This window comes from Tamandua tetradactyla, chromosome 2, assembly GCF_023851605.1.
Source record: "Tamandua tetradactyla isolate mTamTet1 chromosome 2, mTamTet1.pri, whole genome shotgun sequence".
Taxonomy (NCBI): domain Eukaryota; kingdom Metazoa; phylum Chordata; class Mammalia; order Pilosa; family Myrmecophagidae; genus Tamandua; species Tamandua tetradactyla.
The window spans coordinates 17416505-17440588 of record NC_135328.1 but is presented as its reverse complement, the minus strand read 5'-3'; the positions used below and the strand labels follow the sequence as shown (position 1 = coordinate 17440588).

The window sequence follows — 24084 nt, the reverse complement described above, 5'->3', positions numbered from 1 at the left end:
TGCATGGTTCTGGGACTGCTGTAAACTGAGGTTCACAGAGCTGAAAGAAGTGATTGGGGGCCCGTGTGCATGTGTGGATCTAGTAGTGCTTTAAACTGATGTGCTGAGCTCAGGGGGGACAGGGTGAGGCTGTGTGACAGTATGGGCAGGGGGCAGGGGTAGCCTGGGTATGGAGGTTAGTGTCCACAGTCTTTATGTGCAGGCAACAGCTTGTAGGGAACAGGAAAGGGGAGGTGATACTCGGGAGGGGTTGCAGGACAGGTGGGTTCAGCTGCATTTGGAGTGGGGATGTACAGCAGGTATGTTCCTACTAGGGGATGGTGGGGTGGGGGTGCCTGGAGTGCGGGGAATAGAAGCGGGTGACAGGGTTTGGGTGTGTGAGATGTGGGGTATGGGGTGAGACACCGGTCACAGGGCTGTGCTGGTGAGGGTAGTATGCCCAAGGAAAGTGGCTTGGCTTACTTCCTAGTTCCCGGCTCCCATCCATGCAGTCCTAGGCTCCAGCTTTCTGCCTCTCAGTTCCTCGGCCTCTCCAACTAGAGCTGCCCTATGTGGTGTAGAAGGCTCTCCCAGTTCAGCCGCACTCCCAAATCACCACCTTAGTCGCCCTCCTGTTCCTTCTCTAATTTTTCTGTGGAGCAGGGCTGATCTCGAGCTACTTTATTCCGAGGCTTTTGTTTTGATTAATAAGTTCGTATTTATAGTACTTTATACTAGATTGTAAAAATTAAGTGTCTTCTATTCTGCACCCCTCCCTTTGGACCCTCAAGGGATTCTACCAATACTTTAAAACTATCAGCCCACCGTTGACTGAGATATATCTGCATATTACATTAAGCTATACAGAATTACAAAGTCTTGTTCCTGTTCTGGATCCCAGGAGTCTGGGTTGTTTAAATGAGCTATCCAGACAGACTGATTTAGGTTATGTGCTACAGAAAATTTAGGTTCTAGACATAATAAACCTCTCTGCTTCCTCTCATATGGCAGGTGAAGGTCTAGAGTACATACACTATCATCTTTTACCCTGTATTCTAATTTACTTAGACCCAGACAGACTGGTTTCGTTTTAAACTCTAATTGAGGCCTGATTTCTTTTTCAATGGCTCTAACTGTAATTATGTATAGCTATGCTAACTTTCAGGGCTTCAGATCCATTTCTGGGTCTTAGGGGTCACAGAATTACTCAAAGTTCCAGGGAAATACTAGCTAATACACATGTAGCTCAGTGTCTCAGAATCCAGAAATACATTTAAATCATCAGACTAAGTGTGGCTGTTATAAAGACTTACAATTTAGGCCCCCATTTTCTTATAAGTATTTTCTGAAAGAGTCCTTAACATATGTATCCTTTAGTTTCTGGCTTATTTTTGCACAACACATTGCCCCCAAGATTTATTCAGTTCATTGTGTGCCTCTTGACGTCCATTTTTTTTTTTTGTAGCCGTACCATATTCCATCACATAAATGTATCACAGTTCATCATTCTGCTTCTCAGTCATTGTAACCTTTGGCTTCCTCCATGTATTGGGCATCATGGATACCCAGGGTACCCTCTCAACCACTGGGGACTCCCAAGAAAATCGGTGAAGCCCTAGATTTTGAGGCTTGCCCTTACAAAACTTATTTCTATAGGGGAGAAGCTAAGATTACCCATAAGGAGGTCTTAGAATTGCTTCTAGGAAGTCTCTTGTTGCTCAGATGTGACCCGTCTCTCTCTAAGCAAGGAAAATTATTACCCTCCCCCAGTGTGGGACATAACATTCAGGGGTGAAAATCTCTCTGAAAACATGGGGTAGGCATGACTCCTGCGGATAAATCTGGCCCTACCACCACGGTGTTGACAATACCTTCTGAACCAAAAGGGTAAAAGAAGTGTAATAAAATATGGCATCAGTGGCCGAGAGGGATCAAATGGAGTCAAGAGGTTATTCTGTATTCTTTCATTAACAGTTAACAAATGTACCGTACCAATACTATGGGTCAATGGGTGGGTGGGTGGGTGGGGGAGAGGGATAAGGGGTATGGGAGTATTTGGGTTTTATTTTTAATTTTTATTTCCTTTCTGGGGTAATAAAAGTGTTCCAAAATTGATCATGGGGATGTAAGCATAACTATGTAATGATACTGTGAGTCAGTGATTATACACTTCAAATGGTTTGTATAGAGTGTGAGTGTATCTCAATAAAACTATTGAAAAAAAAGAGGCTATTCTGAAGTCTTATGCAAGCTTCAGTTAGAGAGTACTAATTGCCATGGTTGATTAAATCCCAACTAACATAATTTCTGTTGACTCTTGAGCACAGCATTTCAAATATTACAGAATAATTCACCATGACTTTCTACAGATAGTCAATTATTTTGATTCTGACTATCTAGGGCTCTAACCAAAAATTCTATAAAGGCTTTATGTACTATGTTTCCTTTACTGGAACCTATAATTTCCAGAGGGTGGTTAGGTCAGATAAACCCTACAAGTCAGAGGGACTAACCTCTGCAAGATTATCAATCAATTACATCCCTTTAAACTTTAGCATTAACACCCCTTGTCAACATGAAAAAGTAAGAAAAGGCATGGTCCAAAGACTCCTTTAGACTGGGAGAAGGATCAAAGGAAAAGGAGGAAGTATAACCGAGCAAATAGGATCTAACAAACGAGCATGACTGCTGAATCACTATATTAATAGTCCTTCTAGCCTCCAGTGTTTTGGAGCAGCTAGAAGGAGAAATCTGAGATGGTGGAATGGCAGCCCATGACAAACTCTGAAATCTGTTCTGAACTGTTTGTTAAAGTGTGCTTTGAAAATTACTGCCTTTTTCTCTCTTTGCTTTGTATGCATGTTATATTTTACAATATAAACCTTAAAAAAAGTTAAGTGTCTTAATTCTAAAATATTTGGATTTTAGCACTTGTATTTATTACTGTTTCATTTATCTGAGCTTCATTCATAGTGTGCATCATTTAACTGGAGTACTCATTTCATCCAATGTGAGCTCCTGAGAAGAAATTTCCTTGAGGGTACTCTGCTCCAAATCTCTTACCATCTTAAGAATAAGCACTCAGGAAAAACAAATCTGTGTGGCACTTCACCCCAAAAAAAGTTTTGACCTTTCTGAGCACAGCATTTCAAATATTACAGAATAATTCACCATGACTTTCTACAGATAGTCAATTATTTTGATTCTGAATCTAGAGCAAAAGAGAAGAAGAAGAAGGAAACAAGTATTTGTTAGGTAGGTGACTAACAGAAAGTGTCCTCAGCATATTTACATTTCATATTATTCTGGGGACTATACCAACACAAAACAGGGCACAGCCCAATAATAATATTTACACACTTATTCATTCAACAAATATTCACTGAGCTTTGTTATGAAGTGGGCAATAATAACGTGCTTCCATTTTACTTTTCTCACTCTGACACAGATATTATCTTTGCTTCACACTGAAAAAATATGGGAAAGTTTTACAGATTAAATAAAGAATCCTCAAGTGCCTCTATTTATTCATCTGTAAAACAGGGATAATAAAAGCATCTGGAATTCTTGGGCATATGAAATGAAATAGAAAATACTTATAAGGTAGTTAGAACAGTGCACAAATCAAATGCTCAGTAAACGTTTGCCAGAATTATGAACAGTTTTTCTGTGTGGAGGGGTCAGCAAAATATAGATGGTTGCATGGGACCAGAAATGGCCCATGATAGAACACACATAGATTTGACTAGAGAGCATGCGTAGTTCAGCTGGTGATTAAGGAGAGAACGATTGTTAGGGAAAGGTAAAAGTAAAAACTGTTGGAATGTTGTAAATAATGGTCAGCTGTGTGTTCAGGCCACCTGCTAATATACCAAAGAACAGAGATCCATCAGATACTATCTATAAAGGCTGGGCATGGAAGCAATATAACACACTTGGATCAAGTAGTCTTCTTTCATCTCTTAAACAAGCACTTATTAAATGCCCACTGTATGTAAATTCACCCTCTGGGAATGGAGCAAAAGGGATGAGAACTTTTAAGACAGGAGGCTACTTTTAATGTCAGTGGAAAAGGAGAAGTTTGAAGCAGCAAGCTAATTTGACAGCCCTCTGAAGCTTGTGTGATCCTGGGAACCCATGTCACAGGCTACTTTGCTTCCTGTAGAGCACCCTAATACACTAACAAACTAACAAAATATCTACACATATCCTCGATAGTCCTTGAAATTAGAACTTCTTAAGTTTTGGGGTATATTCTTACAATGCAAATACCTTTGGGAGGATTTGGAAGCTAATCATTTAGTACTATCTTTTAGGGTCACAAAGAGTCTGATTTTGAGGTAAGGATCTGTTTTTGGAATTTCTGAGAGGATAGAAACAGTTTGAGTAAAGGAGACAATAGATCAGAAGGGTGCATATTCTTAAGAAAACTATGATCATTGGAGAGCAAAAGAGAGAGATGAGGTTAAAAAAGGTCCTGATTTAGTCAAAAAGACTTTCCTCTGATATGATCAGGTCTATTATGCCTCTGAAGTGCGAAAACATTTCTTAAGGCCTCCGAAACAGTGAACAAAATTTTCTCCTTAGGTAGTCAGAATTCTCATATTAACCTTTCTATCAATTATTAACACCAAACATAGTTTTACCTGGTTTCCATCTTTATGTAAATGGCATTGTAAGGATCACTTGCCATCTTTTATCCTAAGCAGTTTTTTAAAGATCTACCCAAGTTGCTTTGGTTCATATATTTCAACTGTAGTAGCTACAAATATATTTATTTAATCTCCTCTAAAGGAATATTTAGCATGTTTCCCATTTTTCACTATTACAAACAGTACTGCCATGAACTTTCTTGTATATATCTCCTAGTAAAAGAGAATTCCTGGAACTGCTAGTTGAAATTGCTTTCTGTAAATAACAATTCCAATTTACATTCCTACAAATAAGTGAGAATTCCTGTTCCTCCATATCCTCACCAAACTTGGTTTTGTCAGATTTGCCATCTTTTGCCAATATAATGGGTATACAGTTGCATTTTACCATGGAATTAATTTATGTTTCCCTAACTGAAGTGAGACATTTTTGTGTTGGTTGGCTATTTGTTTCCTCTTCTGTGATTAGCCTTTTTGTTTTGTTTACTCATTTTTCAACTTGATTATTTGTCTTTTTCTTACTGGTCTGTAGTTCTATACATTTTGAATACTAATTCTTGGTTGATTTTGCAAATACCTTCTCACTTTGAGTGGCTTGTCTTTTTGCTTTGTTTACATCATTCCCCTAGGTATCAATTAATGATCAGAATGGTAATATGGTTAGCTTTCTTAGCATTAGCTTTTTTCACATATTTTGGTAGTTTTGTTTGTAGGCTCATTTTAAGGACAAGAGTGTTTGACACTGCTTCCCATTTATTAGCTTTCGTAGCACTAGCTTTCTTTACATATTTTGGAATTTTTGTTTGTAAGCTCATTTTAAGGAGAAGATTGACATTGTTTTCATTTGTTCATTTTGTTTTTCTTTTTCTCTTTGCTCCTTTTAGCTGCATATACCCAACTTTCAAGCCATCATAAGAATCTGGTCGTATATTGGTCTGTTAGAGCCCAGTCTCCAGTGACATTAGGGATACGTTAGTGTCATTGAGCCAGTGTGTAGCCTCCAGGTCCTGATGCTTATACTCTGTTCTGCCAGCTCACTAGATAAATACCTTCCTCTAAAACTTTTACGTCATATGAAGGCAAAGAATACCCCCCAAATCTAAGCATTTTCTTGGTTTTATCACAAATATGACTACCTTTTACTCACTCAGTAGAAAGGAAGGGGATATCTTCCAGAACCAGAAGTATCTGAAATCATATTCTAAAGGCTGCTGTCTGCTCCTGGTAAACATCCTTATCATGAATTTCTATACAATTGAAAACTGATCTCCAAAGCACTTTAGATTTACAGCTCTACATTTCTTCCCCAAATGGCTACTGCATATTCTATATTTGGCTCCAGGGACCCTTTGCTGTCGGCCTTCTCTTCAGTGGAAATAATTCCTTTAATAGATTTCAATACCCAAGACTTGGCTAACACTGCCTGTAGCAGCTTTTTCCCCACTGGAACACCAAAGAAGCCAGATCTTTTCCCTAAACCAATACTTTGGGACCTACGTATTTCTTGATTAATCTCTCTAAATCCTTGTTCTTTCTGTGTCCATAGTGCTATGTTTGCTACATACATTTTTTGTTCATTTATAGGTTTGTGTATAATTCTCCTGAAAATATTATAACTATATAAATAATAGTGCATACAGATTTAAGGTAGGCATTCTGGCTATTTCATTGCAAATCCTAGTCATATTATATACCAAAGATATATCACTTAAAATAAAGTGGAAATAATAGACACATGATTAGTTACTATTGATTCTAATGAGATCCATATAATTATATATTTATAAACTCTCAAGGCATTTGTCATATTAATTTTTAAACTGAATCACTATTCCTAGGAAGTATACGGTCACAAATATCAGTAATCTTATTATATCAAACTTATCTGTGCTGGTGGCAGACACAAATGAGTCTCGGGAGAGGCAACTTGAATGTACCTGCATGTTCTTATGGGCTGTGCCAATAATGCAAAGCCTTGACTGCTATTTCCCTGGGCCATTTCTCAAGGTTGGGTTTGCAGTGAACAATCTTGAAGGATGAGGTAATGTCATTCACTGGGACAAAGAGCAGGCTTGCTGACTATTTACTAAAAGCTGGAGATTCTCCAAATTCAGCATTCTCAGATGTTAGGCAAACCCACTATGTGCACAGAGTCCTTCTGGGCCCTCTGCATAGTCCCCATAGTTCTTGGGGGACAAGGGAAGTGGACACAAACATGCAGGTGCTCATGTTACTTGCTGTGTCAAAAGTAATGAAGTAAGTTTTTTCTGTTGGGAGTCTTGTGTCTTTTTCCAGCACACACAGCTAACAGGATAACTTATTATCTTTTAAGTAGGGTAAAATTAAATCCCAGACCTGACTGACAGTTTAGGCAACAAGGATGAGGTATAGACAGAGACCTGATTTTCTTGGAGAGTGTGCTGGTTTGAAAGGAAGCATGCCCCCTAAGAAAAGCCATGTTTTAATATAAATCTCATTTCATAAAGGTAGAATAATCCCTATTCAATACTGTATGTTTGAAACTGTAATCAGATCATCTCCCTGGATGATATGATTTGGTCAAGAGTGGTTGTTAAACTGGATTAGGGGATGACATATCCCCACCCATTTGGGTGGGTCTTGATTGGTTTATAGGAGTCCTATAAAAGAGGAAATATTTTGGACAATGAGAGATTCAGAGAGATTCAGAGAGAGCAACACTACAAAGCAGAGAGTCCACCAGCCAGCGACCTTTGGAGATAAGGAAGGAAGACACCTCCCGGGGAGTTTCATGAAATAGGAAGCCAGGAGAGAAAGCTAGCAGATGACGCCGTGTTCACGTCATGTGCCCTTCCAGCTGAGAGAGAAACCCTGAACTTCGTCGGCCTTCTTGAACCAAGGTATCTTTCCCTAGATGCCTTTGATTGGACATTTCTTTAGGCTTGTTTTAATTGGGACATTTTCTCGGCCTTAGAACTGTAAACTAGCAACTCATTAAATTCCCCTTTTTAAAAGCCATTCTGTTTCTGGTATATTGCATTCCAGCAGCTAGCAAACTAGAACAGAGAGAAAGGCCAAGGATCCTGGAGACCAGGTTCAGGGATGAGAAGACTCCCTGAGATCATACTCAAGTGGTGGGCAAAGTAGGGGGAGTATGGGACTCCATTATTCTATGTATTAAAAAATCAGAATGGCAGGAGGTAGGATTAAAGCAAGCTGCTTAAGTGGTATATACTCTTCTTTGGACAGGCACAGGAAGCAATGACAATGGGACAGCAAGTCGAAAGGCAATGTGGTTGTGGCTGCTGACTTGCCCTGCAATAAGGACAAAGCACTGATTTAGAGGCAGTCACCTTCTGAAGCCAAGTTGCCAGCTCCCTGGCACCCAAGATGCACAGAGGTTCCCCTAAATGCTTAGACCTATTTTACTAAAGGTTTGGTTAAATTAAAAGCTTGGTGTCCACTGGTCTAAAGACACCTCTCTTTGGAACTGTGAACTGTGGAAAAAAATTGTAGCTTCCAATCAGAAATCTGGGCCACTTATGGAAGTGCCCACAATAAAGGCCTATTCTCTGATAAGACTGAATGGAATCAAGTTGATGAACAAGCCTGCATTGCCCTGATCACCACCATTGCCACCTGGATCCATTATTGCAAAAAGGCAATGAATCTACCCTCACAGGTTTGGTGCAAAGTAAAAGATATGCTTTTGATGCAGAAGCTATCATTGCATACCGGACTTGTGTCTTCTGCTGAAAGTTGGCCTATTTTTCTTGTGCTGTAGGAGGCCACATGGAGCATTTTCCCTGTCTGTTCCCAGCAGATTACTATACTGACCTCTGATCTCCTCTCAGGCTTACTGTTAATGCCTCACTGCTTTAGACATTTTTCAGGTCCCAGTGTTGTCCCAGCTCAATCAGCCTTCTCCAGCCACACTACTGAGGCCCTTGGAACTAAGCTGTTTTATGTTTTTGAGTTTCTGGACCTTCTATCATCTGACAATAGTGTGCTGTTAGTCACAAGGACCATCCAACAGTGAACAGTCCATGTTCCTTACTACCCACAAGCATTCAGAACTGTTGAGAGCTGAAATGACCTCCTCAAGAATCAATTCAAAAAGATTTCTGACTCTACTTCTGTAACCTCTTCCAGGGCCAGACATCTGAGTGAGGTAGTCTGTTTCCTGAATATAGCCATCCCCAGAAAGGGTTCATCTTCTCTTGGCTGCTCCCTGGGTAATGTCAGAAGAAAAGGGTTGGAGGGATTATAGAGACTATTTTGAAAATTTGATATTCTGTTATTCTCTGGGCCAAAGAGCAGGTTTACTCAATGCTTACTATAAAAATGGTAGATTCTCAAAGTTTAGTGTTCCTCAGCTGTGAAGGAAACTCACTGCATGTGCAGCATCTATGTTGGCTCTCCTTGTCTCCCCCATGGTTCTTGGAGGCAAAGGAAACTGACATAAACATATAGGTGCTCTTGCTTCTTGCTGTGCTATGAGAAATAAAATCCTTCATCTCTGACCCTGGAATCTCATGTCTTTGTCAGCATCCATGAAACAGTATCAGACTAACTTCTTAACTTGTAAGTAGGGTAAAATCAAATAACAAATTTTCTATTTTGTTAATATGAAATGCAGTATACGATGAAGTGAGAAATATGATCAGAGAGGAGGGCAAATGTTAGATAAAGAGGGTCTAATATAGCATAAGGGGCCTATGTTTTGTCACACAGGCAATGGGGTGTGAAGAGTTTAAGAAGAAGATGATACGGTTGAATTTGTGTTTTTAAAAAATTACTCTGGAGGCTTTGTGAAGGACTTATGTGAAGGGAACAAATATTTAGACAAGTAGACCAATTAGCAGGTTATTGCAGCAATTCTGAATAGAAATGTAGAGAGATAAATGGAAATTCGGTGATAGATATAGAGAAACATATAAGATGATACCCGAATAGGTGTAAGGTAGAAAGTGGTGCTGCCAACTGAAAAATCAGAAGGAAAAACAGGGTTAAGGATGAAGATTTCTGAGTTTTGTTTTGTTTTGTTTTTGTTTTAAGATATGGGACTTAAGGCATCTGAGGGAAATCTATGTAGATAGATCTAGTAAAAAAATAGGATATATTTAGATCTAAAACTTGGAAGAGATGGCTAGGTTTAAGATATAGGTTTATGACTCGTCTATATTGTTTCTTTACTTGTTTTCTCCAAAGACAATAATTTTCAGGCATAAATGATAGAGTACACAACTGGAAATTCTAGTTGAAATCTAAACATAATTTAGATGTTTGCAAAAATAGCTCAAAACAGTGTAATCCAGTACTGTTGTTTTACTTAGACTACAAGATACCATTTATATTAAAAATAGAGTAAAATTTAGATGTCTGATTGTACTCTGGTTTCTTGGTGTTTTATTTAAAGTAAATCTTTATAGAAAGGAAAGCAAAGAGCTACCAAAAAAACACAAATTTTTGAAAGCCTTGAATTCAGTGAGCTATAGAAATGAAATCTATATTGCTTTTCCCATTTACAGATATCCTCTATTTTCTTCAAGTTCTGATTGTCAATATTGTATGTTTCATACAGTCTGTTTCAAAGGTAAAATTTCTAATTACTCCACAATTATGATGGTAAGCACATCACTAACTGACATCTTAAGTAAATCTTTAAAACTTTTGAAAAACTATTTGACAATTCTCTGAGCAAAGGCTAAGAATATACTTCAAAGAAAAAATAGGAGCTTTATTTGTTATTTTCCAAGTTTAAGATGTTTATCCATCTGGCAGAGCAGCTAGACAATACATCAGCCAAGGACATCTCTCTGGCTTGAAACACATTCTGGCTCTAAAAGACGATTGGACTGAAGGAAGGCAACATCTTTAGGCGCTCTATGGCTGAATTGTTTTAATGTTTCTCCCCAATGCCTCTTCCAAGCTTTGGCTCCATCCACTAACTTGGTTTCCATAGGAATAGACAGAGCTATCAAATGGCACATACTCAAATGTCACAGTAGAAAGAGAAAATGTTATTATCAAAAAATAAAAAAGAAAAGGTTAGGTTTTTCTCAAAGAAGAGAGGAAAGTATGCAGAGGTATCCTTGCCCCTGAGGCTTCCTTAGCCAATGCCAGAATTTTCACATGCTTATCCTGCCTAATATATCTTATACCTAATAAACCTTAGATTATTATGGGAATGAGTCTGCCCACCAGAGAACATTTCAGATATAAGAAGCTGACAAAAAATAAATATTGAAAAAATTATAAAATGCTGTGAAGCTTATTTCTACAAATGCAATGCCTTCTTGCTCATGAGGTGAGGTATCCTTATTTCTTTAAAGTAGTCCATCATTTCGGGGGATGATCATAAAGTTTATTTTGTTTCTCACAGTTGATATTTTGTTTTTATGAAAATGTTTATTTTCTCTTAAACCAGTAGTTCTCAAACTTCAACAAGGATCAGGATCATCTGGAGAGCTTGTTAAAAACAGAGTGCTCAGGCCCTTCCCTAAAGTTCCTCATTCACTATGCGGTGTGGGGCTCATGAATTTGCATTTCTAACAATTTCTTGAGTATTGCTAATACTGCTGGTCAAAAATTCCGCACTTTGAGAGCCACTGTTTAGACAAAGAACCTTATCTAGAAATTTTTAACTGTGTAGAGATTAAAAATCAAACCAACAGCCAACCAACCAATCAACCAACAAATCATATCTGTTCCCATCCCAATGAAAGAAATTAGAATTTCTGGGACATTGAAATTAACATTTTAAAAATATTCTAACAGATGATTCTAAAATGCAATCAGGAGTGCAACCATCCATTTAATATCAATATTCAACCATTATTTACTATGCAATTACTGTGCATTAGACACAATGCTAAGAGTTGGGAAAGCCTTAAAAAGATAATTAAAATACATATGTGTACTCATATATAATACAATGTAATGCAAGCAAGGAGGGTTAAGTATCATAACAAGGATAAAAAAAAGACCATAGAGAGTCACAGGGGAGGGGATATGGTTTCAATCCTGTGTGCGGAGGAACAAAGGTTAGATCAGGGAAGACTTTATGACCAAGATGGTATTTGGGCTGGATCCATTAGCATTCCTCCATGTGACCATCTCATTTACACTTCCCATTTCTTTGATATGGGACTATAAGTATTTTCTGAAATTATGTAAAGTGCTATACAAAAGTAGTTTCAAGTCTTGGTCCTACTCCTTCCAATCAAATTGCGCCCAAAGTCTTGTGTAGAAATTCTGAAGCCAACATTAGTAAGATGTGTATATCAAGTCTCTTAAATGAAAACACTTTCCCACACTATCCCTCACTTTGGCCATAACAGACAGTGAAGTCAAATCCAAATATTGTTTACCATTGTAATACAATGTGATCAGCCCGATCATACAGAAGAAAACAGACAAGAGTAAAAATGCTGAAGAGAGGTACCTAATCTGTCTTTGAGGGGTAGGTAAAGGCTTCCTGGAGAAGGTGCCCAGCTCCAACTTAAACTGTATAAAAGGTATATACAATTAAGCCAGTTAACAGCAGGGAGGAAAGCATTCCTGAAAAAAGTAGCTTAATGTGCAAGGGTATTGTGTGTGAGGAGTGAGGGTGAGGAAGAAGTGGCTAGAAACCAAGCTTGAAATACTATGCCAGAGGCTACAGTGGAAGTCAAAAATAGGAAGTTGAAGCCAAAAAGGTACAAGAACTAGATGAGCAAAAGTGTCAGGCTAAGAAGTTTGGACTTTTCCCATCAGGCTTCTAAAGTGGCACTGAAGGATTTAAGCAAGACAGTGTGACCGAGAGAGGTATCATCCAGATCACCCCTACAACCAAAGGCTAGTCATTTTAATTTCTCCTAGCCTCAGTTTCCTCCCACTTGAAAAAATCAGGTTGGATTCTGATCTAAAAGCCCACTCAGCTTAACATTCTTTGACTCTATGAGTCTACGAAGCAGAACACCACTTCACAGCCATTTGAAAACAAAACGCTGTTTATTCTAGCTGTCTCAACAAGAACTTAACTTCTAATAACTCTAATATTCTCTAACCATAGGGAATTTTTTGAGTTTTTGAGTTTATTTCCCTTATTCTTGCACAAGTAATTCATTTTCCTAGCATAATGAAGTTCAAATTTTAGGAGACCCAGAAATGCAACTCATGGGGAGGAAGCATGATATAATGAAATGAGAATGGATTTTGGAATCACTCATCTCTGGATACTTCATGACTATATTAACTGTGAGCTAATTACTTCTCAAAGCCTCAGATTTGCCACTGGGAAAAAGGAAAAAATTAGTGACCAATTCATAGAAAGTGATCGATAAATACTGTTTGCCCACTCACATATCATTATCACTCTCTTGTCACCATAACAGCAGTTTTGGTAAACAGAAAGTCTTTCATTTGTCCATGTTTGTTTCAGGTAAAGAAGATTAAATTATTTGCTCCTAGTGCCCCACTGTGTGCAGTCCATTTAAATCTGCCTGGCCTGTTCTCCTCACTTACAGAGACCAGTGTTCTCTGAGTCACATTGCCAGTAAAGTTATTAAAACATCATTTTAAATATTAAACTCAGAAACTAAAAGCAACCCAATTTGTTTATCTCCTGGTTCCTCTGAAGCCTCCCAAGAGTTGTGTTAGACTCCATATTTAGTTTTTCACAAAACAGTCATATTTAGTTTTATTGATCCTAACATGAAATTTAAAAAACAATTTATCTACTCAGGTAAGATGTGTGCCTTTGTGGGAACAGTTTCAAGCAAGTGATTAAATAATCTGTTGCATTCTCTATTGCAGTCCATGTTATAGATAAGATTTCTGAATAATGGGAAAAACAAATGTACAGTTAAATGAATAAATAAATTAAACTCAGAAACCTATAATGAACCTCATTCAGGTTATGCATTAAAGGTTTTAATTACATCTGAGCACTAACTAGTAATCCTGGTGACTATTATCCATTTTCAAAATGCTAGCCAAGGTTTACACAGTGATGATGCTTAATTTATCAGAGCACAACCCAAATCAGCCACCTTTGTGTCATACTGAAACCCGATTCCATTTACAAATCAAGCCCTGACTACTGCACTATTCCCTTCTGCTTGCATTCTAGAACTTTTCTCTCTGAAGAAGCAACTGCATTGGTAAAGAATGTCACCACACTTAGTGGCTGGAGTCAGGAAGAAAGATTTGGAATTAAAAACTATTTTAGATGTGCCATTTTGTAATTTATTCTGGGGTAGGTTTCCTATTTGTGATAGCTTTAACTCTAGTCTAACAGTTATAAGGACAAGCACACTACAATTCTTAAATCAAAGGGCTTAAGTCAAGCCCTTTGTAGACCAACTGGAAATAAATAAAACATACCTTTTTAAAAGCTCTTTTAAATAATCATCTACATATTTTATATGTATTGAAAATGTTAGAATATAAAGTTAAATAGAGAAAGTCAGAAAAAAGATCATCTCCAATTCCATTACCTTAAACATATTACAAACTCAGGATTTTTATATAATTTCTTCATTCTTTTTTTGTTGTTAGAAGGGATTTTTTAGTAGTTGTTATCAAATTATACATAAAAGTTTATATCCAGAACAATCAGAGATTTTAAATAATTTTAAACTTTTTATAAAAGTAAGGACATATTCATTAAAGGAATTTCAAAAATAAAGAAAAAGTATAAAGAAGAAAATAATGACAGCATTTCATGAACCTCAGATGACTTGGTATTTTCATCTATTCTCTTCCTGTCTCTTGTCTACAGGAGTATTTTTTATCCCCAGCTTACACTTATATTTTGAAATGCTCCATAATCATGTCTCAGTTAATAATCCCGAAGTTGTTGTGAAAGCCAGAATCATCTTCATTCAAAGATGAGAAAACACAAATTCAAAAAGATTAAACTATGGATTTACTTCAAAAAGATTATCAGTTTACATCATCTATGAAAAAAATAATGCTACTAAATAGCTGGTTATCCATGAGTTAGTCACAAACTGTCGGTGATTTAATTTCCTGTAAACTGAGAAGGTTGGAGTAGATTTCTAGGAATCTTTCCAGCAGTAAAATACTATAATTCTAACATCTTTTAGTATCACCAACATTTTTGGTTTACAGAATCTATATGCTTAGCACAGTGCCTCATATATAGTAGGCCCTTAATAAATAATTTTTAAATGAATAACAAATGCATCACAAATTATAAAATGGGTAGTTACTATCTTGCGAGAGGTTATGAAGAACAAATAATATATATAGTAGTTTGTAAAGTACAACTCAAAATTGTAACTGAATGTTATTTTTATTGATACTTTGGAATAGAAAACAGCATTAAAGTGAATTGCTCATTACTCTAAAATAGAAATTAAAGTTAAGATATGCCAAATGATATCTGCCACCTTTCTGTAGAAATCTAAGAAGTTTGCTATGAAATTTATTTCTTTATTACTCTTGTTTCAAGTGTAAGTCATCTTATTCTCATCAATAACCCATTTAACTGTTTACAGACAGATGGAGAGACAAATGACAAATTAGTACTCTCTAGGTTTGTGGCATGGACATAAAAAGTGAATTTATTTTTCAAATATCTTTTATAGCCATAGCCTTGCAAGCAGAAGATATCTTATCTGGTTTACTATTGATCCAAATGACAAGACTGAGCATCAGATTAAGGATTTGTCAGAAACCTGAAAGAAGGCTACCAACAGATGCAGCGGGATAGTAACTTCCCTCAAAATGATCTATTTAAGGCTACTATATTTACAAAGGCAGTTGAGAAAACATAGTGCAATATACTGGATTGTATTAAGTAACCAGCAGAGTGCTCATAAAAACTTCAGATACTAATATGAACCCCCATACACCAGCCATGTTACGTTTATTTCCAGCAATAAAAACTATGCAGAGGCTTTTAACGATAAAACAAAGGATATGGGGTTTTTCCTTCACTCCACATTCCTTTTCTATTTTCACATTTTCCTTCTCAAAAAATGGAAGCATTCCTAAGAAATGATATTTGCTGTAAGATACTGGGAGGTACTATCTAATTCAAGCTGTCTGTAAACCGGAAAGTTCAAGTGCAATTCAAGAATTTCATTCTATGATATCTTCTTTGGTGATACTAATATATATGACTTAGCTAAGTGTGGTAAGGATAAAAAAATATCATGCCAAAATGGAGTCCTGAAAATAAAAATTTTGAGAGTGTTTCTTATATATAGTACAATAATTAATGAAAAAAAAAACTTTGCCTTGGGGATAAAATAACAGCATGAAAAAAAAGAAAGAAAGAAAACCTGTCAAAGGTGGGAAAAATCTGCCTTTCTGTGCTCATGTTGGGATTCATACTTCTCAAAGGAAGATCCATTACCTTCTAGACTAGAATGAATTGAAGAATTTTGTGAGAATCATGGGAAGAGAAAAAGCTTCAGGAAATTCCCCTCAGATGTCTTCAGACAGGCTTGAAACTGGTTTTTCAAAACTTAAAGTGCTCTAACCAATATCAAGAGACTAACATTTGACACTGCTACAGACTAAAGAGACAGAGAACTGTAGTCTAAAACAATTTAAAACATTAACAAGTGTGCTGATTTAAAGCTATTATGTACCCCAGAAGAGCCGACAGAGCCACCAGAGCCAACGGAGCCCATACAGCCAGAGACTTTTGGAGATGAAGAAGGAAAATGCCCCCAGGGGAGTTTCATGAAACTAGAATCTGGGAAAGAAAACAATCAGAGGTTGCCGTGTGCCCTCCCAACTAAGAGAGAAACCCTGAACTTCATCCCTTTTCTTGAGTGACGGTAACCTTTGTTGGTGTCTTAATTTGGACATTTGCACAGCCTTAGAACTGTAAACTTGCAACCTAATAATTTCCCCTTATAAATGCCACTCCGCTTCTGTTATATTGCATTCTGGCAGCTTTTGCAAACTAAAATAGTAAGCTATTCAAATTAAACAAATACGTTTAATTGCATTATTGTTTTTAAATGCTGTAGATAAAAGTCAAGACACCTGGGTTTTGGTTCTGGTTTTAACCAGCTCCGTAAATTTAAGCATATCATTCAATTTCAACTTACGAAAAGATTACTGAGCACTACTTTGTGAAAGGCATTGTTTTTAGATGTGATGAGTAAGACAACTTTCTGGGCTTCAGTTTCCTCAAATGTGAAATGAAGGAGTTCAATTAAGTTATAAACTAGTATTTACCAAAGTATTTTATAGATCACCAGCACCTGAAGATGTCAGTAAGGTTATTCTAAAAACAAACATACTCAGAAATCTGAGATTTAAAAAAATTCACAGGTTTCTTGACTTTATGACTTCTCAAGCCTTTAAGATACTAATATGCATTGTGAATTTCCAAGAAGGAGCATGTTGAATATTCCAAACTTATCTGACCATGAGATCCATTTTTCACACAGCATTTCATGGGAATATTATTTTAAGGAAGAAGCTTTGAGAAATGCTGAATTGTGGAAATGATTTTCAGTGTTTTTTTTAGCTTTTATGATTTTTATTGTTTTTAATAAAGAGGTGCTTACTAGCTAATCTCATTTTCCTTGCAAAGAATAAATTTAGAGAAATATGCTGGAGGAAAACTCTTACAGAGTCAAGGAGAAAACTACTTGAGACTACAATGAACTCAACAAAAGTCAAGCAATTAGGTAATAAGTAATATAAAATACTGAGAATGAATGCCAGAATATGCAGCAGATAAACAAAATTATAGGGTATATGTGAAGCAGAGATTTTTTCCAATCAAGCCTCCTTTCAACTTAGGATATTGAAAGAAACTCGTATGTGCTTAGCAATGGCTCACTGCATGCTATACGTGCTAACTGTCAAATGTTAGGTTGGACTTTATGTTTTGTATCTTAGGTGATATAATTTGCCTATTTTATGGTGAAAATCTATGTTATTGTCTCTAACATGCCTTGAATGCACCCTCTTAAAGTGCATCATATTAGTTTCATGCCTTTCTCTAGTTCAAATTTCCTATCACATCCTTAACTCTCTTCTACAGATGGGTAAGAGATATTGCTCTGGTTAAAATCAGATGACAATAAACAGGGTTATAAAGCTCAGAGCTTCTAAGTGCAGTCATGCACATCCGAGGAGGATTTCTGGTAACCTGCAATAAATCTAGTTAGTCCAAGGGGACTAAATTTATGAATGAGTCTGTTCAGTAAAAAACGCCACATTAAAGAAGGACTCTGCTGGCCTAATAGTGGAATAATCAAAGAAAAGAACAAAATTTTGGATGTATACCAACTTTCTTTAATTCTGAAGGCCACCAAAATAAGCAAATGATGTCTTTGAAAGCTACTGTGTGACACCTGAAAGTTTAAGTTATAGATGAGCTATACGGACAGGGAATAAAGAGAGAAAGAAATTAAAGGAAGTAGAACAAGAAGAGAAATGGAAAATAATTTGGATTAAATAGGAAAGAAAGAAATGTGTATAAAAGGAAGCTCCGATCTATTTCTCATTCTCTTCTGTGTTCAACTTAGCTTGTCAATGTTTCTAACAAATATCATATTTATTTCTGCCTTTCAATCTTTGCTCACTCTATTACCTTTGCCTGAAATGCTATCCCTATTCCCATTCCTTATTTAAGTTTGGCCATTTCTTTACTTTTTTTTTTTTTTGCATGGGCAGGCACCAAGAATCAAACCTGGGTCTCTGGCAAGGCAGTTCAGAAGGCTGCCTGCTGAGCCACTTTGGCCCATCCTGGCCATTTCTTTAAGGCCCACCTGAAATGTCAATTCTTCTAGGCATTCAGAAGGTTCAGATCAGGAAACATTTAAGGTACTTCAGGTATTTTAGGCAGAAGGGATTTTAATACAGTGAATTAGGTGCTTATAAAATAATTGGAAGGACTCTAGCTAGGCCTCAAGAAATGACTCCCTAATTTCTTAAGGCCATCATTGTGATTATGGTATTAAGTTAAATTCATAGCTGTAGCTGCATTAGGAATTCAAAATAAAAATGCCTTTCAACACTCAAGAGAAAGATGAATAGAAACTGGGATATTTCAAAAAAAGTTTCCCTTGATAATTGTTCCCACCTCGGAACCTGAGAGGCACTCACCACCTGACTTGATTATAAGGGATACTCGGCATACTAACTACTTGTAAGATAATAACCTCTTCAATATATCCAATCTCCTTATTCTAGACCTTGAAGCTAGAATCATGGTGTGTATCTTTAGTCTCTTCTTCCTTTGATGAAACTTAACTCAATTCCTTTGGATGTTTTTTTTTTTAATAAATTGCATATCATAAATAATGCCTCCATAGATCATACCTTTTCAGTTGAGTGTTGGGACACTCTAAAACTTCCAAGGTAATTCTAATTTTTCAGCTTTATATCTTATTGTGAGATGAAAGATTTAAAACCTATTATGGAAATTTTAGTGTATGATTGAGTTTTCTTTTTCCCTTTGGAGAAGAAAGAAAAAGGATAAGGAGAATTGGGGAACAGATGGACACATTTCTGATACCTCTGAAATCACTCTCAAAGTCTGACCTGAGGTCAAAGTACTTTACCCTGTATTTGTTTGGAAGCAATTCTCCATCATTTCTCTACACGTCTAGTAATTTGAAATATCTTTTTAAGAATGTCTGCATAGCAAACAGACTTGGAAATTATAGGCAGTGTGTATCTTCCTTCAGGTCAGAGGATGGATTTGTTTCCTGATCAGGCTAGTAAAGATGATGTCTCTCTTGAAGGCAAAGGTTGGGCAGATTTGCTTGTAGAGCAGATGTGAGAATGGATGTTTTTTAAATTCATTTTTCCTGTATAGCACTTACCTGGACCTGTTCTCCACATCACCCTCATGGGACTTGGAGAACCAGTGCAAACATGAGTTCATGCTGCCCACTGTGTCATGAGTAATAAATTCTTTAAACCAATTTCGTCTTAGAGTCTCATTACCAGTTGAATCCATGGAAGTGTGCAAGCCAACCTAGAAACTGCAGTAGCTTGGTTACTTAACAGTCTTTTTGGAGAGTGTTCATCAACATGACAGCAGTGAGGAGAAGGATTTGAAGAAAATAAGATTCCAATCAGGGAGACAGGTAGGCTACTTAAGTTTTTCAGACAAGGGGTTACAGCGGTCTAGATAGGGACAATGGGAAAAGGCACTAATGAGGGGTAACTCCAAATAGTCCCTAAAATCCTTGGCTGATTTTTGAACTGCACAGGCAAGGGGATTTTCTCTTCAGAAAGCAACGAATGTAAAGCTGCAAATGCTAAGCAGAAGTTTCAGCTACTACCCAATGCAGAAGAGATAAAATTTAGAATTTGAGTACCTTTAGATTGAGGGCTTAGCATACAGCTTTTGCTTTTTATTGAAAGCTCAAAAGAGCCATGCTTTAAAATGATAGTCTATGTACCAGAACTAAGAGATTCAACTAAAGACTAAGAGAAAAACAGAAGCATTCAACAAGATCAATGTGATCAATCAGCTTTAACTGCCTGCTAAAACAAAAATCAACACACTTTGGAAAAAGATAGCAGAAATAATCAATTTCCCTAAAAACTGATTATTCACAATGCTGAGTAAACACTCAAAATTTACTACACATGCAAAGAACAAAGAAAACAGGATTTGATGTTGAGAGAAAAAGCAATGAATATAAACAGACCTTAGGATGACCCAGATGTTGGAAATACCACACAAGGACTTTAGAGTAGCTATCACAAATAAGTTCAAGGACTTCTCAGAAAAGATGCTCAAAATGATCAAACAGACTGGGGAATATCAGCAGAGAAAATAAAACTATAAAAAGAACCAAAGGAGATTCTAGGACTGAGAGGTACAATATCTGAAATGTAAAAGTCACTGGTGTACTTAGGAGACTAGATCAAAATGATATGTAAAGGATGCATGTTGTAACCCTAGAGCAACCTCTTACAAATAATACAGAGATAAAACTAAAAAGTCAATAAGGAAATAAAATGAAATATTAAAATTTATTTGATAAATTCAAAAGAGGGCAGTGAATGAGATTGACAGTAACAAAAAATAGATGAAACAAAGAGAAAATAAATATAAAATGGATGACCTAAACTCAATCACAACAATAATTCATTATTTGTAAATGAACTGACATTCCAATTGAAATGTCTATATTGTCAGGCTAAATAACAAAGCGAGACCCACCTTTATGTTGTCTGTAAAAGACACAGATAAGTTGAAAATAACAGGATGGGCAAACATATGCCTTAACTGAGTCACCATAAGAAAGGTGGAGTGGCTACATTAATATCAAGTAAAGTAGATAATAAGATATTTAAATAGTTTCAAAGTAATTCTCCCAAATAATTATTCATTATGAAGATGCGCCTATATAGCGGAGAAACCTTAATCAAATGAGCAAGTAAATATCATCAGGACTGGGAAAAATCAAAATTGTTGATGCCAGGTCATATTCAATGAGAAGAACAGAACATCACTTTAATAATATTTCTGAAAATATGAATAACACAAATCTAATCACGAGAACATATATAACAAACAAAAATTGAGGGATGTTATATACATATCTAGTCTGTAATCTTCAAATATATCAACACCATCAAATATGAGGAAACATTGAAGGTTCCAGATTAAAATAGACTAAAGAGACCTGACAACTAAATGCAATGTGGGATCCTGAACTTAATCCTGAAGGACATTATTGGACTAATAATGAAATCTGAGGATTAGAAGGTAGCACTGTATCAGTATTAATTTTCTGATTTTGATGGCCATGTTGTGGTAATGTTGGGAAATGTCCTTGTTTTTAGGAAATACATAATAAAAAAATTTGGGAGTGATAGAGTATACTGCCAGCATTTCATTCTCAAATGATTGGGGGAAAAAGTTTTCTTGTACTGTACTTGCAATTTTTCTATTAAATATGAGATGTTTCAAATGCAAAATTTATAAAAGTCAACTTGTATATAAAATATTTGAGGCTGTGGGTCAGAAGTTGTGGGGCACCTGGCAGGCTCGGCAGCCTGGGGCGCCCGGTGGAGCTGAGCTGTGGCCCTCAGTGTGTGCAGCCGGCCCAGTTGCTCGAGAGGCAAATGAAGATAAAACAACGTCCACCAACCTAAAATATCTTTCCTTGGGAATTCTGGTTTTTTAGATTACCAGTTTTGTTCTAACAATGCGTTATTCTAGAACTTTAAAAGAGGAGGGAACTTGTTATGTATTTTCTACTGCAGTGGTTATTGCTGAACCTTTGAAGATTATGGCCCGCATTTCACTAGTCTACAAAGATAGCAAATATAATCTAAGAGCACTGAACTGAGCACTACATGATGAAATTCTTAATAAACCTATGGAAACACTTAAACTTGCTGTTCCATCAGGGATATATATACTCTTCAGAATAATTTACTCTCTGTGGCACTGTCAAATCTAGATGCAGCTACTTATCAGGTCACGTATCAACTGAAAATTCTTACAACAGCATTATTTTCTGAGTCTATGCTTAGTAAAAAATGAGGTGTATACCAGTGGCTCTCCCTAGTAATCTTTTTTTTTTTTTCCATGGGCAGGCACCAGGAATCGAACCCGGATCTCCAGCATGGCAGGTGAGAACTCTCCTGCTTAGCCACCATGGCCCACCCTCTCCTTAGTAATTTTGATGACAGGAGTTGCTTTTGTTCAGTGGCCCTCAGATCTCAAGAACTTGATTTTAAGGAACTTTCAGTTGGCTCTCAATTTGTAGGACTTATGATAGTTCTTACAGCATGTTTTTCAAGTGGCTTTGCTGGGGATTACTTTGAGAGAACTTTAAAAAGAAACTAAGCAGTCCATGTGGATAAGAAACATTCAGCTCAGTTTCTCTGGGAATATATTTGGATTAATGGGTATATACACTTGTGGTGGAGAATTGGTACTAAATAATCGGTTTTTTCAGGGATATAATCGACTCACCAGGATAGCAGCTTTCTTCAGGAACTTGGAGGGCTTGTAATAGCTGCTGTTATTAAATATGCAGATAATATTTTAAAGGATTTGCAACTTTTTAATCCATATTATTATTATCAACACTGATATCCTATTTTTGGCTACAAGATTTTGTGCCAACCAGTGTCTTTTTCTTTGGAGCCTTCCTTGTAATAACAGCTACTTTACTATTTGGTTATGACCCTAAACCTACAAGAAATCCCACTAAAGCATAGCAGTATACTATCTTAAAGTGATTTTTCAAGATGGTGCACTAGAAATTGCAACATTAATCCTGCACAGAGGACTTCAAATAGATTATGTGAAGATATCATGCTGAAACTGATTATATTGTTCAAATGGTTTGAAATTATAAAAATTTAAGGAAAAAAAACCATACATATATATATATATACCTATTGCATGTAGAAATCAAAACTTGAAAATACTTCCAGGGGTTAGAAGACTTTAATTAGAGAAAACTTGAAATCTGTGTTTAAAAATATTTTACCTTTTACCTTTTTGACTGCCGCAGAAATGTCCTATTCACTCTTTGCAATAGCACACAAATGCTAGATATCAATTTTTGCAAATCAGATCTGTTTAATCTTATTAAATGTTTTTTAATCTTACTCTTCTTGTACAGAGTATGTTTTCTCTGATACATCTTCAGATATATCAAATTATACAGAATATTCAAGGTTTGAAAACTGTAATTACGTATAAGAAACAGAAATATATAGGATTTGAAAAAACTGTTTCACATATCTAAGATTTTCATATTTGTGCTCTTAATCTCCTAATTGTATATTTTTCTGTAAATCAGATAAATTCTTAATACTACTTTTAAATAAATTTGTATATGTGTTAATTTCCATTAAAGTTTTAAAATGTAATTTAAGGAACTAAATGCTCATTTAACGATTTAAAATAATATTTTTGATGTTTATAATACCTCCACTTGAAGAATTTTGACATACTAAGCATATACTGTACAACTTAGACATTTTAAAGTGAAAATTTGGCTCATTGATCTCTAAAACTTCCTTTAACCTACAACTATTAACAATAAGAAAAACAACAAAAGTAGTATAGATGTCTGTGAATTGAGACCAAAATGACTTTTCTTTGAGACATTCCAGGTTGCTATGGTATTTCATTATTTGAAATGGCACTATACCTTTAAATTTAAGGCTGCTCAGAAGAACTTTTGAGACTTCTCATAAAGCAAGTGCCCAGGGAATGCTCTATCACATATCTAGGAGGGACAGATGAATTCTGAGTTCCCTTTCAGTAGTTCAACAAGAGCTACTGGGAAGGAGCCACCACTTTGCCTTAAAATAGTGGTTTCTTTTAAACAAGTTAAATTTAACAGAAAATTAAAATAAACATATTATACAAAATTAATGAAAAGTACATTTAAATAAAATGTGGTGCCGCTGCTGTCATTGAAGTTTTTGCAACTTTAGTGTATATAGCTATTTTGTTGTTTCATTTCTTGTTTGATCAACACTGGCGTTGAGGTTT

General features: G+C 36.2%; 1 protein-coding gene and 1 pseudogene across 6 annotated transcripts in view; one reads left to right on the top strand and one right to left on the bottom strand.

The window, feature by feature from the left end:
• INVS (inversin) overlaps positions 1 to 24084 on the bottom strand; it is a 224476-nt gene that overhangs the window by 100162 nt on the left and 100230 nt on the right. The window lies entirely within an intron of this gene.
• On the top strand, positions 17714 to 22859 carry LOC143664953 (UDP-N-acetylglucosamine transporter pseudogene; annotated as a pseudogene).